At 38.8% G+C, this 13,230-nt stretch overlaps 1 protein-coding gene and 1 pseudogene across 2 annotated transcripts in view; both read left to right on the forward strand.

The window, feature by feature from the left end:
* Positions 1–13,230, forward strand: part of TMEM255B (transmembrane protein 255B) — a 128,648-nt gene that overhangs the window by 83,507 nt on the left and 31,911 nt on the right. The gene's annotated exons all lie outside the window — the stretch shown is intronic.
* LOC144454855 (ubiquitin-ribosomal protein eS31 fusion protein pseudogene) lies at positions 4,722–5,277 on the forward strand (annotated as a pseudogene).

The following is a 13,230-nucleotide window of genomic DNA, read 5'->3' on the forward strand; positions in this document are numbered from 1 at the left end:
AAACTCAGATTATTTTTACAAACAATGAACCAGCATGGAAGAGAATTCCAGGTGTTAAGCTAAGTTAGTCAGTTTAGCCGTGGTGCTCAAAACCACCCAAATATACATTATATGCACTCTATCAATAAGCTTCTAATTGCATGAGTAGCCACTGATCCCATTTTTCTTGAAGCATCATGTCAGCTTACTTACTATTCAAACAGGTTTAATTCTTCCATGACCTCCTGAGCTTGTAAACAGCCCAGGCTGACTAGTAGTACCACATACTCAATGACCTGCAGCCCCAGTTGATAAACTCAGCAAGTTCCATGATGGAGTCTCGCCCTTATAAAAGTCACTATCTTCTAATCTCTTATCTGTCTTTGACACTCTGCCATGAGCGGGCTCCTCTGTTAACTCTGGATCTGTCTTTGTCTCTGTCTCTCACTGTCTCTCAGATGCTATGTCTGTCTCTGTCTCCCTCTCACTGGGGTTATAACCACCATCCATTCATATGTTTTATAACCATAACCCCAAGGACAGGATGAACATGATGTGGACCTTTTGGCCTGTCTTCATAAGACTATGAGCCTAACCTGGCCTTGGCCTGTGAGTTCCATGCCTCATTAAGAGCAAGGGGACTCCATAGTGACACCTAGTGTTATTAAGCAATGTTATGTGCCTGAGAATCACTCCCTCACTTCTTGACTTGTCTGATAGTTTTTCACAACATATTTGTTCTCACCACTGGGCATCCAAGGCTATCTAAAGCAAAAGGAAATTGGCCTCGTCATGTAATGTTCACATATACCATTAGAGCACCCTCAGGGAGAAATTCCAGACTCTTAACTATACTTCAGTTTGATTGCAGCCCAACTCCCTGGGTATTACAAATAGTCTTTACTCTTTCTGTGCTATCACCATTGCTTTCATATCACATTACCTGGGAGACAGAGCATCTGTATTCATTTATCCACTCAAGAAACATTTGTTAAATGCCCTTTATACGTCAGGCACTGTGCTAGTCACTAAGAATACACCATAACAGTCAGTTTGAGGGGGTTTGTATTCTCTTATATCCATGGCAGTCTTCCAAGGCTGGTATTGTATGCTGAACTCATTAGCTACTGGCGCTACTCATCTCTGGCAGGCAGCATCTCTAGGCTAACACTGGTCAAAATACAGGTCAATGGATTGTGGTATGTTCGTACTTGAAATTTAGCTCCGTAGATACGGCGTTTGAACTTTTCATTCACAGCCCACTCAGTTTATGTATGGGATGGAGGACTGCCCTGTCAGTAAGCCACTGGTACCAGCAAATACAGCAAAATTTTGGTAACTTTCATGCTCTTGCTACAGAATGATTCTGAACTAGCATCAATATACCGCATTGAGGGCTTGCTCAGATCTGTGAAGCCCCTAGGTGTCACTAGAGAGCTCAATATTGGTTTATGTCTTTTTCCTCCTCTTCTTCCTTCCCCTCCTCCTTTCCCTTCTCCTCCTCTTCCTCCTCCCCTTCTTCTTCCTTCCCCTCTTCCTCCTCTTCTTCCTCCTCCTCTTTTTTCTCCTCTTCTTTCTCCTCCTCCTCCTCTTCCCCCACTTCACAGTTGGTCTCACAGATACACATTGTCCTCCATGCCTTTTGGGGAGGCTATTAATGCTAACTATTTATGAAAGTTAATAAACTCAGATCCCTCAAATTAGGGAAGAGATCTTTGTCTTTTCTAACCATTGAGAAGATCAACAGAAGCTGGCTGTCCTGCCCTATCTTACACTCTACGTAGACTTCAGCTAGCTTCGTAAGCTTCCATTCTGCGTGCACACACAAACACGCTATTCCCAACATCTCAAGCTTGGACATACGGTTTTATGTGAGGAGGGGGAAATCAAATCAAAATAAAAGGTCAAAGATTAAATTATAGTCAAGAAACTTGTCAACTGAGACTTCAGACAGGACCTATCTAAAAGGAGGGGTGGAGGTAGTAAGGAAGTTGAGAAGAAGATCTGGTAAGCAACTTTTCAGCAGTTCTTAAGAAGTGTTAGCTCACCAGGCTTAGTCTTTTCTTTTTTTTCTTTCTTTCTTTCTTTCTTTTTTTTTTTTGCAAGGCAATTGGGGTTAAGTGACTTGCCCAGGGTCACACAGCTAGTAAGTGTCAAGTGTCTGGTGGAGACTGGATTTGAACTCAGGCCCTTTCCTGACTCCAAGGCCAGTGCTCTATGCCACCTAGCTGCCCCAAGGCTTAGTCTTAATGCTCTAATTATATTAAGCTGAAGTTGAGGGCTTTTTAGGCTCAATCCCTTTTCTGAAGATGCATGCTTTGAGATATCCTTAAGGAGCCAGCTATGTAGCCATCTTACTGCCCCTGTTTCCAGCTGTCTCCTCCCATCTCCTTCACTCTGCCTTTTCAATTCTCAGCATCCGTGATGGAATCTTTGTATTGTTGTTGTTGAGTTGTTTCAGTTGTGTATGACTCTTTATGACCCCATTGGGGGTTTTCTTGGCAAAGATACCGAACTGGTTTGTCATTTCCTTCTCCAGCTCATTTTACAGATGAAGAAATTGAGGCAAACAGGATTAAGTGACTTGCCCAGGGTCACAGAGCCTAGTAGTAAGTGTCTGAGGCCGGATCTGAACTCAGATATTCCTGACTCCAGGCCCAGCACTCTGTCTACTGTGCCATCTAGCTGTAGTCTTGTTGTACTACAAAACCTCAAATCCTTAGCAAGTCCCTGGATGTGTCATTTTTGTGCCAGAATCATCTCCTTTTAACTGTATGTATAGACCAGTGCTGTGTAAGTGAGGCAGTGGAACAAGTCCTGAAAAGCTTGTGCATGTTCATCGTTCCAGCGATCTTTCAATAGTTTCAAAGTGACTGTGAGTCACTTTAATAAACTGACCAATCTTGTCCTTCTGCTTTTGGTTCTCCTCAATCATATATCCAAGAGGAGATCCTTGAGTGGTTTCGCCATAGCATTCTTGTTTTTTGTTGTTGTTCATCCTTCATTCTCAAAGAGGACCAATGACATCAGGAGGGTGATGTCTTGACCTGCAAGTGAATTGGATTTAAGTGAGTCAGGGCTGTGCAGAGTCATCAGCCCTGCTCCTCCAGAGTCATCAGAGTCCAATGGCAAGACATAGGTCAAGATGACTGGGGTGGCCCTGGATGCAATGGGAGACTTTGACCTTCTTAAGCTAAGGACTTTCCTAGGTCTCAGTTTGTTTGAGGTAAGGCTCATTCCTTGCTTAAAGGCTAGGTAAAAACTGAGGCAAAAGATGGCCTAGTTTGCCTTCATCAGCCTGGGAGGGGAAGACCCTCAGAGTTTCTGGCCAGAACAGAAACAAGCAAGGTCCTTTACAGATTTGTTGTAGTAGCCATCAAATCCTAGAAAGGTACTGGACCTTTGATTTCATTGGTTAAAGAAATGCCCAGATAAGGACATTTCAACCATTGCAGGTTGGCACCTTTTCTATTAACGTAGAGTCTTAGAATTGCCTAGAGTAGAGGAATGAGAGGGTAAGTGACTTTCCTAGAGTCACACATCCAGTATGTGTCAAAAGTGGAACTTAAACCTGCTCTCCATGATTTTGAGGCTGTCTCCCCATCCACTACACTGCCTCTCCAAGTCCTAGAAAAGTCCTTTATTCTCAAAGATTCCTTGGATGAGGCCAGCCTCTGAGGGCTTCTATCTCTTTTGTGTCTCTGGTACCTCCTCACTGAAATATTCACCATATGACCTATGGACTTGATGGAAATTCTACAAAACAATCACTTTTCAATTGATTGTTTCAAACCAGATTCTTTGATCTGATCCAATACTTTCATTAGGCTTGCTTTGTGTTCTTCCATTGTCCTTCCTAACACTGGCTTCTTGGCTGTTCCTGGAACAAGACATTCCATCTCTCAGCTCTAGGCATTTTCTTGGGCTATCTACCCATGCCTGGAATGCTCCCTTTCCTCCTGCTGACTGATGTGCCCAGCTTACCTTAAGTTACATCTAAAATCCCTTCTTTTACTGGAAGCCTTCCCCAACACCTTTTAATTCTAGTGCCTTATCTCTGTTAATTACTTCCTATTTATCCTGTATATAGCTTGCTTTGTAATATATTTGTTTACATGTTATTGCCCTGCCCCCTCAACTAGATTCTAAGCTCCTTGAGGTCAGGGACTGTCTTTTGTCTCTTTGTGTATTCCCAGTACTTAGCACAATACCTGGCACATAGTAGATGCTTAATAAATGTTTCTTGATTCTGAGGAGTGGGTGGTTTGGGAAGAGGCGACTGGGTGGTACAGTGGATAGAGTGCTGGGTCTGGGGTCAGAAAGACTCATCTTCCCAAGTTCAAATCTGGCCTCAGACATTTACTAGCTGTGTGGCCCTGGGCAAGTCACTTAAATCTGTTTGTCTCAGTTCTTCATCTGTAAAATGAGCTGTAGAAAGAAGTGGCAAGCACTTCAGTGTTTTTGCAAGAAAACCCCAAATAGAGACAAGAAGAGTTAGACATGACCGAAAGACTCAACAACAGGTGAGGAAGCAAAGTGGATAAGAGGAGGGGGGCAGATGATCCCTGGCCAGGTTCTTTGTACACATTTTGTACACATGGGCATTTTGTCATTAGCACTCAGTGGTCTTTATGTATAATGCAGGATAGATCCCAGGATAGGCAGGGTAGTGATGATATAGGGAGGACAAAATGAAAACCTACCTGCACTTAAATATCTTCCTCAGGGTCTTCTTTTGGACACTTTTAAAATACTCTTACTCTCTCTTTTGGATCCGCCATCAACGGGTGGACCCAGTGCCACGATGCAGATTTTCGTGAAGACTTGGACGGGGAAGACCATCATGCTTGAGGTCGAACCGTCTGATACTATTGAAAATGTCAAGGCCAAGATACAAAATAAGGAAGGTATTCCCCCTCATCAACAAAGATTGATTTTTGCCAGCAAGCAACTGGAAGATGGTCGAACTTTGTCTGACTACAACATTCAGAAGGAGTCTACCCTTCATCTTGTTCTGAGGCTTCGTGGTGGTGCCAAGAAGAGAAAGAAGAAGTCTCATACCACTCCCAAAAAGAACAAGCATAAGAGAAAGAAGGTTAAGCTTGCAGTTCTGAAGTACTGTAAGGTTGATGAGAATGGCAAGATTAACGCCTTTGACGAGAGTACCCTTCTGATGAATGTGGTGCTGGGGTCTTTATGGCTAGCCATTTTGACAGACATTATTGTGGCAAGTGTTGTCTAATCTACTGCTTCAAAAAGCCAGAAGACAAGTAAATGTATATGTGTTAATAAAAAATAATCAACTATAAAATAAAATAAAATAAAATGCTCTTAGTACTGTGAAAGACCAGAGTATGGTATTCATTATCATGTACTTTATTGACATTAGTATAAAGGCATTCATCAGCTGCTCACTCCAATGATGTTGTATTGTCTTCATATAAATCTTGTATTTATTTATCTGTACACATGTTGTTTTCCCCCATTGGAATCTAAGCTTCTTGAGGGCAGGGGCTGTTCCATTTTTGTCTTTGTATCCTCAGTGGCTGACTTCAATGCTTAGTATGTAATAGGCACTTGTGCTTGAATTGAACACAACATGGGATAGATAAGGTTCTGAGATCAGGATCTGGAGGGTGGGAGGGAGGAAAAGATATTGAGAATTAGGAATAGTCAGCAATGAGGTGTCTCAGGGGTAGGTCAACATTGGAATGAGTCATAATTTTGCCTAGAGCTGGGCCTGAAAGTGTATTATAATAAGAAGAAACACAAAAATAGTAGATAAGTAAATGTTTGCCATTTCTCACTCCAAAAAAGGTTACTTTATACTCCTTAATAGTTCCTAAAGCTTTAGGTTAATTTGGAAGAGGAAATAAGATTCATGAATTTTCCTCTAGAGGGCACATGTAGTCTGCTTAATTAAAAATACAATTTAGGTGAATTGGGATTCTACAAACTTAAGTACTTAATAAAGCTTTTTTTTTTGTATTTTTGTTTTTGGTCCCTCTATGAGCAACTACTTTATAAATTATAGTTTTAATTTAAAGTTGTGTGTGGGCAGAGATTAAATGACTTGCCAATTGTTACTCAGTCAATATGTTTCAAAAGCAGGACTTGAACCCAAGTCTGCTTGACTCCAAGTTTTGCCAATCATCCGCTAAACTACTAGTCTCCAAATTTTTAAAATTCCAACATCTCCGTTACTAAAGAATTTTTGAGCACGTACCCCCAGTATATGCATATTAACTTGTTAATGATATACTTTTAAATTATAGAATTCTCTAATTAAATATTTAATCAGATCACATATAATTTAATTAAACATTATGTATTTATTTAAAAATTATGTACTCAATAATTATTTATGTGCTTTTAATTATATAATGTATAAAATATTACATATTTTAATTATATATTAATTTTAGTCATGCATTTTCTCATACGTAAAACAAACAAAAATACAAATGAAAAGGAATGAGCTAAAGATGAACTAGTTACTTTATTTTATTTATTAATTGGTACAAAATATGTTTGTCCTAAGGGATAGGGTGAATTTATAAATAGTAATTGTTTATTAGTAATTAATTATTCATTTAATTTTATCAATGAAGCTAGCCAAAGCAGGTGAATTTACTTTTTTAAAAGATAATTTTCATGGAAATATGTACAATACAATAATTAAATAATAAGTAATTGCTGTAGATAGAGTTCTGGGCCTGGAGTCAGGAAGACCCTGAGTTCAAATGTGACCTCAGCCACTTACTGCTAGCTGTGTGACCTTGGACAACTAATTTAACCCTGTTTGTCTCAGTTTCCTCATCTGTAAAATGATTTGGAGAAGGAAATGGCAAACCACTCCAGTATCTTTGCCAAGAAAACCCCAAATGGGGTCCCAAAGAGTCAGACATGACTGAAAAATGGCTGGACAACAACAAAAATAACAGTGAATGAAACAGCTTTTCAGCATGTCATGTTTATATATAGATAGATACTCACTATACCCAATGCACGACAAGTGAAAGTGAATTGTCTGTTTTCAACTCAAAGTTTTCAATGTAAACCCATCCCTCTTTGTCTACATGCTTCTACTTAGTGAATGGTATCGATTTCCCATTCATATTTGGATATTTTAGATGTGTTTTCACATGAGTGAGGAATAGCAAGAAGTCCAATTTGGTTTCAGTGTTGAGTACAGGCAGTAAGATGAGGAGGGATGAGAGGAAGGATGTGAAGGGCTTTAAATGCCAAACACAGGAGTTTGTATTTGATCCTAGAGGTAACAATACCACTGGAGTTTGTTGAATTGGAGGTTTGTGTGACGTAGTGCAATGAGGTGATGAAGCGGACAGAGCTGGGCTTGGAATCAGGAAGACACATCTTCCTGAATTTAAATCCAGCCTCAAACACTGATTAGCTCTGTGACCGTTGGCAAGTCACTTGTCCTTGTTTGCCTCAGTTTCCTCATCTATAAAATGAGCTGGAGAAGGAAATGGCAAATCACTCCAGGATCTTTGCCAAAAAAACCAAACAAACCCAAAACAAATGGGATTACTAAGAGTTGAACATAACTGAAAAATAACAAACAACAACAACATGATAGAGTCATACCTGATTTTCAGGAAAATCACTTTGACAGTAGTGTGAAGGAGAGATTGGAATGGAGAGAGACTTGAGGCAGGGAGATCAATGGTCCAGGGGAGAGGTGATGAGGGTCTGAAATAGGGTAATGACTCTGTGGATGAAGAGAGTGGATATCAGTGGACAAGATTTGGAACCTGATTGGATGTGTGGAGATGTGAAGTGAATGAGAGTGAGGAGATAAAGTTAACACTGAAGTTGTGTACTTGGGTGACCTGAAGGAACGTAGGGGCCCTCAACAGAAATAAGGAAATTTGGGAGAGGATCTGGGCTTGGGGAGGGAGGATAACTAACGTGATGAGAGGAGCCCAACTATGCCTGCTCATCCATTGTGACTCAGTCTGTCCTACCCAAAATAAACAAAGGGATATTGAGGGAGGCAGGGCTCTTGCTTATTGGTCACTGTTCCAGACAGCAGACTCTGCCCTCTTGATGTTTCTTGCTGTAGCCATGACTGATCTGGGGGACAAGGCACGAAAATACTGAGGATAAGAGTGGGAAATTTCCCAGGGGCACCTGCAAACTGCTGAGGGGATCCTGTGTCATTGATGGCAGATGGGGGGGAGAGAAGGCTGAGAGTTTGCACAGAGGTGAGAGTGGTCAGAGTGGGAAAGGGTTGAATCTTAATGGATGAAAGGTAGGTGTAGTTATATTGGAGAATAGCCCCCCAATTGGATATTGAGAGTCAGGTTGGATGCCACTTATCTTCTGATTGAAAGATCTCATACCCCTTGGGCTTACACTTCAGTCCTGTCAGGGAGCTAAGGCCTCCACTTTGGAAAGGATTGCTCCAAACCACTTTTCCTCTCAATAAATTTGTTATTGCCTTCTAATAGAACCATTTGATCATTTTAACTTTATTCAATACAACAGCAAACTGACAAAACCTTGTGACTTACTTGAATAAAGACCATCTTGCTCTTTGCACCTTCCTTGCCCTTCTTGCTCTCTTTTTTCTTCTTCACAATTTATTTAGTTAATAGAATCTCTTGTTTTCATTGTAAGTATTAAAATAGCTGACTTGTATATAGTGCTTTGAAGTCTACAAAATATTAAATATGTGTATACCTATACACACACATATACACTCATTTGACTATCAAAATAACTCATCAAGTTAGCTGCTGCAGATATTATTATTCCAATTTGCAAATGAGGAAACTGAGGCTTAGAAAAATTATGTGACTCATCAATGGCTACACAGCTAGTAAGAGTTGGAAGTGGATTTTGAACCATGGTATCTCCTAACTTCAAGTTTAGCACTCTTTTTATTACTTCCTGCTACTTTTCAAGAAATGGAGATCTTGGGAATGATACCTGAGAATTTATGGAAGCAAAGGAGCCCTACTAGGTAAATCATATTAATGTGTGCCCTTTAATCCTTTCAAATTTACACACACACATACACATATATACAAGCATACATATATATATACACATATATATACATGCATACATATATATACACATATACACACACACACATATATATATATTTATATTTTAATATTTTAAAATTTGTTAAATATTGTAAAAGGAAATCAAATTCATGGACCTTGGGTTAAGAACCCCTGGCCCTAGACCCAATATGAGCCTAATATTATAGATAATCACCTATGGGTCTAATAGTATTATAAATGTGGGAGGGGAAGGAGGGAAGGGATCAAAAAAGTATGATGCCATAATGCTTGGCTTTCTTACTTCTTCTCCACACCGTGGTTACCCACTCAAACTGTGGTCTAAGATCTAAAGTGCTTCATGGAAGATTCCCACCTGCCCTTTCTATGCCTCCATTTACTGTGGGGAGGTACAGGCACCCTATGCAAAGGTCCATAAAGGGAGCCTCTCTTTCTTCATAGAAGAAGGCACCAAACCCAGCATAATCTAAAGGAATCAAATATCATTCTTCTTGTCCCACATTATAAATGGAACAGTTAAGCTTCATTATACTGGCACATACCCATATGAGAGGTAGCATGGAGTAGTGGGTAGAGAACTAAATTTGGAGTCTGAAAAGATATGAGTTTGAAGCATGCTTCAGATAATAGCTGTATAATCCTGGGAGAATTATTTAATTTCTCTCAGCCTCAATTACCTCATCTGTAAAATGGAAATAATAATAGCCCCTCCGTTATAGGATTCCTGTAAAGACTAAAGGTGATAATATGTGTAAAGCACTTTGTAAAGCTTAAAACATTTAATAAATGTTTTCAGTTATTCAGTCGTTTTTCAGTTGTATCTGACTTTTTGTATCCCCATTTGGGATAATCTTGGCAGAGATACTGGAGTGGTTTACCATTTCCTTCTCTGGCTCATTTTACAGATGAGGAAACTGAGGCAAACAGAGTTAAATGACTTGCTAGATTAAGTGCTAGTAAGTGTCTGAGGCCAGTTTTGAAGTCAAGAAGATAAGTGTTCCTGATTCCAGGGTCAACACTCTACCCGTTTTGCTGCCTAGCTGCTCCTTTTATAAATGCATCATCATCTTCATCATCATCATCATCAACTATTTGCTAGTTACTAACTACCCTAGTTACAACTGCATGTGTCACAAGGATCCAGTTATATCACATGGTATGAAATGCAACACACAAAGTACCCTCTTCAGTTATAAAACTTTTTCTTCTTCCACTAACGAATGAGAGTTTGAGATGAAAGACACAGTTCTCCAGGTCCAGAAGGAAATCTTTCTTCATTGCTTTTTAGGATTTTCTGTGGGTTTGCACAACTTGTCTTCTTCTTATTGCTCCAATTGAGTTAAGGGAAGTGCTTTGAAAGCTTATTGTGCTCACAGAGTAGAAAAATGTCCTGTCTAGTGCTACATGTGTAAAAATGGCACATGAGTTTTATCACACTGGCTTTTCTCATTCCTTTAAATAATATGATTTATTGAAGTAATTCTTCCCAAGCATGTAGGATATAAATATCATTTGCACTTTGAGGCTTCTTACCCTCAATTAGGATAGCTACCTTGTGAGCTGATATCAGGCCTCCTTGGGTAATCAGAAGGTCATTGTCGGCAGGGTGATAAATGTGCTGAATTAACCTACCTCTCTGTATTCCCATATAGCTCAGCATTTAGTTTGCCTTGCTGGATTTTCCAGATTTATATGGCTTATATTCTACTGTTCATTACAGTTTACATAGTAATAGCAAAACACTGAGCTCAAAATAACTGGGTTCTGGTCTCAGACTCTGGACACGGATGAGCTGGGTAACTCACTGAATTTTTCTGAACCTCCATTCCCTTATCCGCAAAACAGAGATAACAATACTTACTGTGAATTACATAATGATGATGATGATGATGATGATGATGATGATAGTAACAAATAATAATGATAAATAATAGTAATATATAATAATAATGACAATAATAGTAACATAATTTCATAGCTTTAGAGCATGGATCTGCAAACTACAACTTACTGAATGTTTTTATGAAGTTTTATATTTAAATATATAAAAGCCATTGTGGGCCAGACAAAAATAGTCAGTGGGCAGAGTTTGCCGTCCCCTACTCTAGAGCAAGGAAAGAACTGAAGGTCATCTAATATAATGCCACATTTTACATTTATAGAGGGTCACACAATCTAGATCTGGAAAGGATCTTAGAAGCCATCTAAACTAACATACTTATTGTACAGATGAATAAACTGAGGCCCAAAGAAGCCTAAGGTCTCTGGTAAGTATCATAACTGGATTCCAACTCCAGTCCTGAGAACAGACCAAATTCAGTGGTCCAAAAGGTGTTCATACTTCTTTCAGTGGCACAGGTAACAACCCAATATACCTTTTTATTCTGTGTGGTTCTTATCCAGTTCTCCATGGTGGGCCAGGGGAAGGGAGAGATTCCTTTCAAGAGGCTTGAAACCTTCTTGTAAATCAGCCCACATTTCTCAGCCTGGAAAAGAGATCATGTGTTTGTTGACTGAGGTGGTTTCTACACTCTTTTAGCCTCTTCCTGATAGAGATTGTTTTATACTGGTAAAACTTCTGTAGGAAATAATGATGGTTTAACATCAGCACCTGATCCATTTCCTATTTTTCAATGTTAAAAAAAACCTTTGTTTAAATAAATCAGTTTGGAGCTATTTTTTTTAATTAAATTAATTTATTTATTTTTAGTTTTCAACATTCACTTCCACAAGATTTTGAGTGTCAAATTTTCTCCCCATCTCTCTCCTCTCCCCACCCCAAGATGGCATGTAAATTGTATTCCATTACATTCATATACCACAACTTGTTCAGCCATTACCCAACTGATGGGCATCCCCTCAGTTTCCAATTCTTGGTCACCACAAAAAGAACTACTATAAATATTTTTGTACATGTGGGTCTTTTTTCCATTTGTATTATCTCTTTGGGATACAGACCTAGAAGGGCTATTGCTGGGTCAAAGAATATGCACATTTCTATAGCCCTTTGGGCATAGTTCTAAATTGCTCTCCAGAATGGTTGAATCAGTTCACAACTCTGCAATGCATTAGTGTTCCAATTTTCCCACGTTCTCCAACATTCTCCTGTTTTGTCATGTTGGCCAATCTGATAGGTGCGATGAGGTACCTCAGAGTAATTTTGATTTGCATTTCTCTGATCAATAGTGATTTAGAGCATTTTTTCATGTGACTACAGATAGCTTTAATTTCTTCCTCTGAAAACTGCCTGTTCATATCTTTCGACCATTTATCAATTATTCTTATAAATTTGACTCAGTTCTCTATGTATTTTAGAAATGAGGCTTTTATCAGAGAAACTGGTTATAAAATTTCTTTCCCAGTTTTCTGCTTCCCTCCTAATCTTGGTTGCATTGTCTTTGTTTGTGCAAAACCTTTTTTAACTTAATGAAAGAAAAATTATCCATTTTGCATTTCATAATGTTCTCTATATCTTGTTTGGTCATAAATTCTTCTGTTCTCCATAAATCTGTCACGTAAACTATTCCTTCCTCTCTTACTTTGCTTATACTATCAGCCTTTATATCTAAATCATGTACCCATTTTGACTTTATTTTGTTATATGGTGTAGGATATTGGTCTATGCCTAGTTTCTGTCATACTCTTTTCCAGTTTTCCCAGCAGTTTTTGTTAAATAGTGAGTTCTTATTGGAGCTATTCTAATTATATGACATATCTTCCCATTTTTATTATTCTGATTTGGCATTGATTCTAATTTTTGCTTTAATAAGTCAATAGTCCAACCATATGCAAATGACTGATTTAAAAATGACTCCTCCATTAGTCCTCAGTCATAGAATGAGTGCTTTAGATGTAGTTACAGTTCTACTTTGAACACTTACTAGCTGTGTAACCATGGGCAAATCATTTAACTTTTCTGAGCCTTAATTTTCTTATGTATAAAATGGGATTAACTACCTATAGTAACTGCCTAATATGGATATTGTAAGAATTAAATGAGATAATGTATGTAACATACTTTGCAAACTTTAATGCATTATATAAGTGCTACCTGTTGTTATTTTTTGTCCTTGGAGATTCCGTCAATTTCATTTATCTTTGGCATCATTTCTAGTGCTTTCCATGTCCAGCATCTTCCAAATCATCATCATCATCATCATCATCATCATCATCATCATCATCATCATCATCATCT

This window comes from Phascolarctos cinereus, unplaced genomic scaffold (genome assembly GCF_003287225.1).
Source record: "Phascolarctos cinereus isolate Bilbo 61053 unplaced genomic scaffold, phaCin_HiC Scaffold_7;HRSCAF=346, whole genome shotgun sequence".
In the NCBI taxonomy this organism is placed as follows: Eukaryota; Metazoa; Chordata; class Mammalia; order Diprotodontia; family Phascolarctidae; genus Phascolarctos; species Phascolarctos cinereus.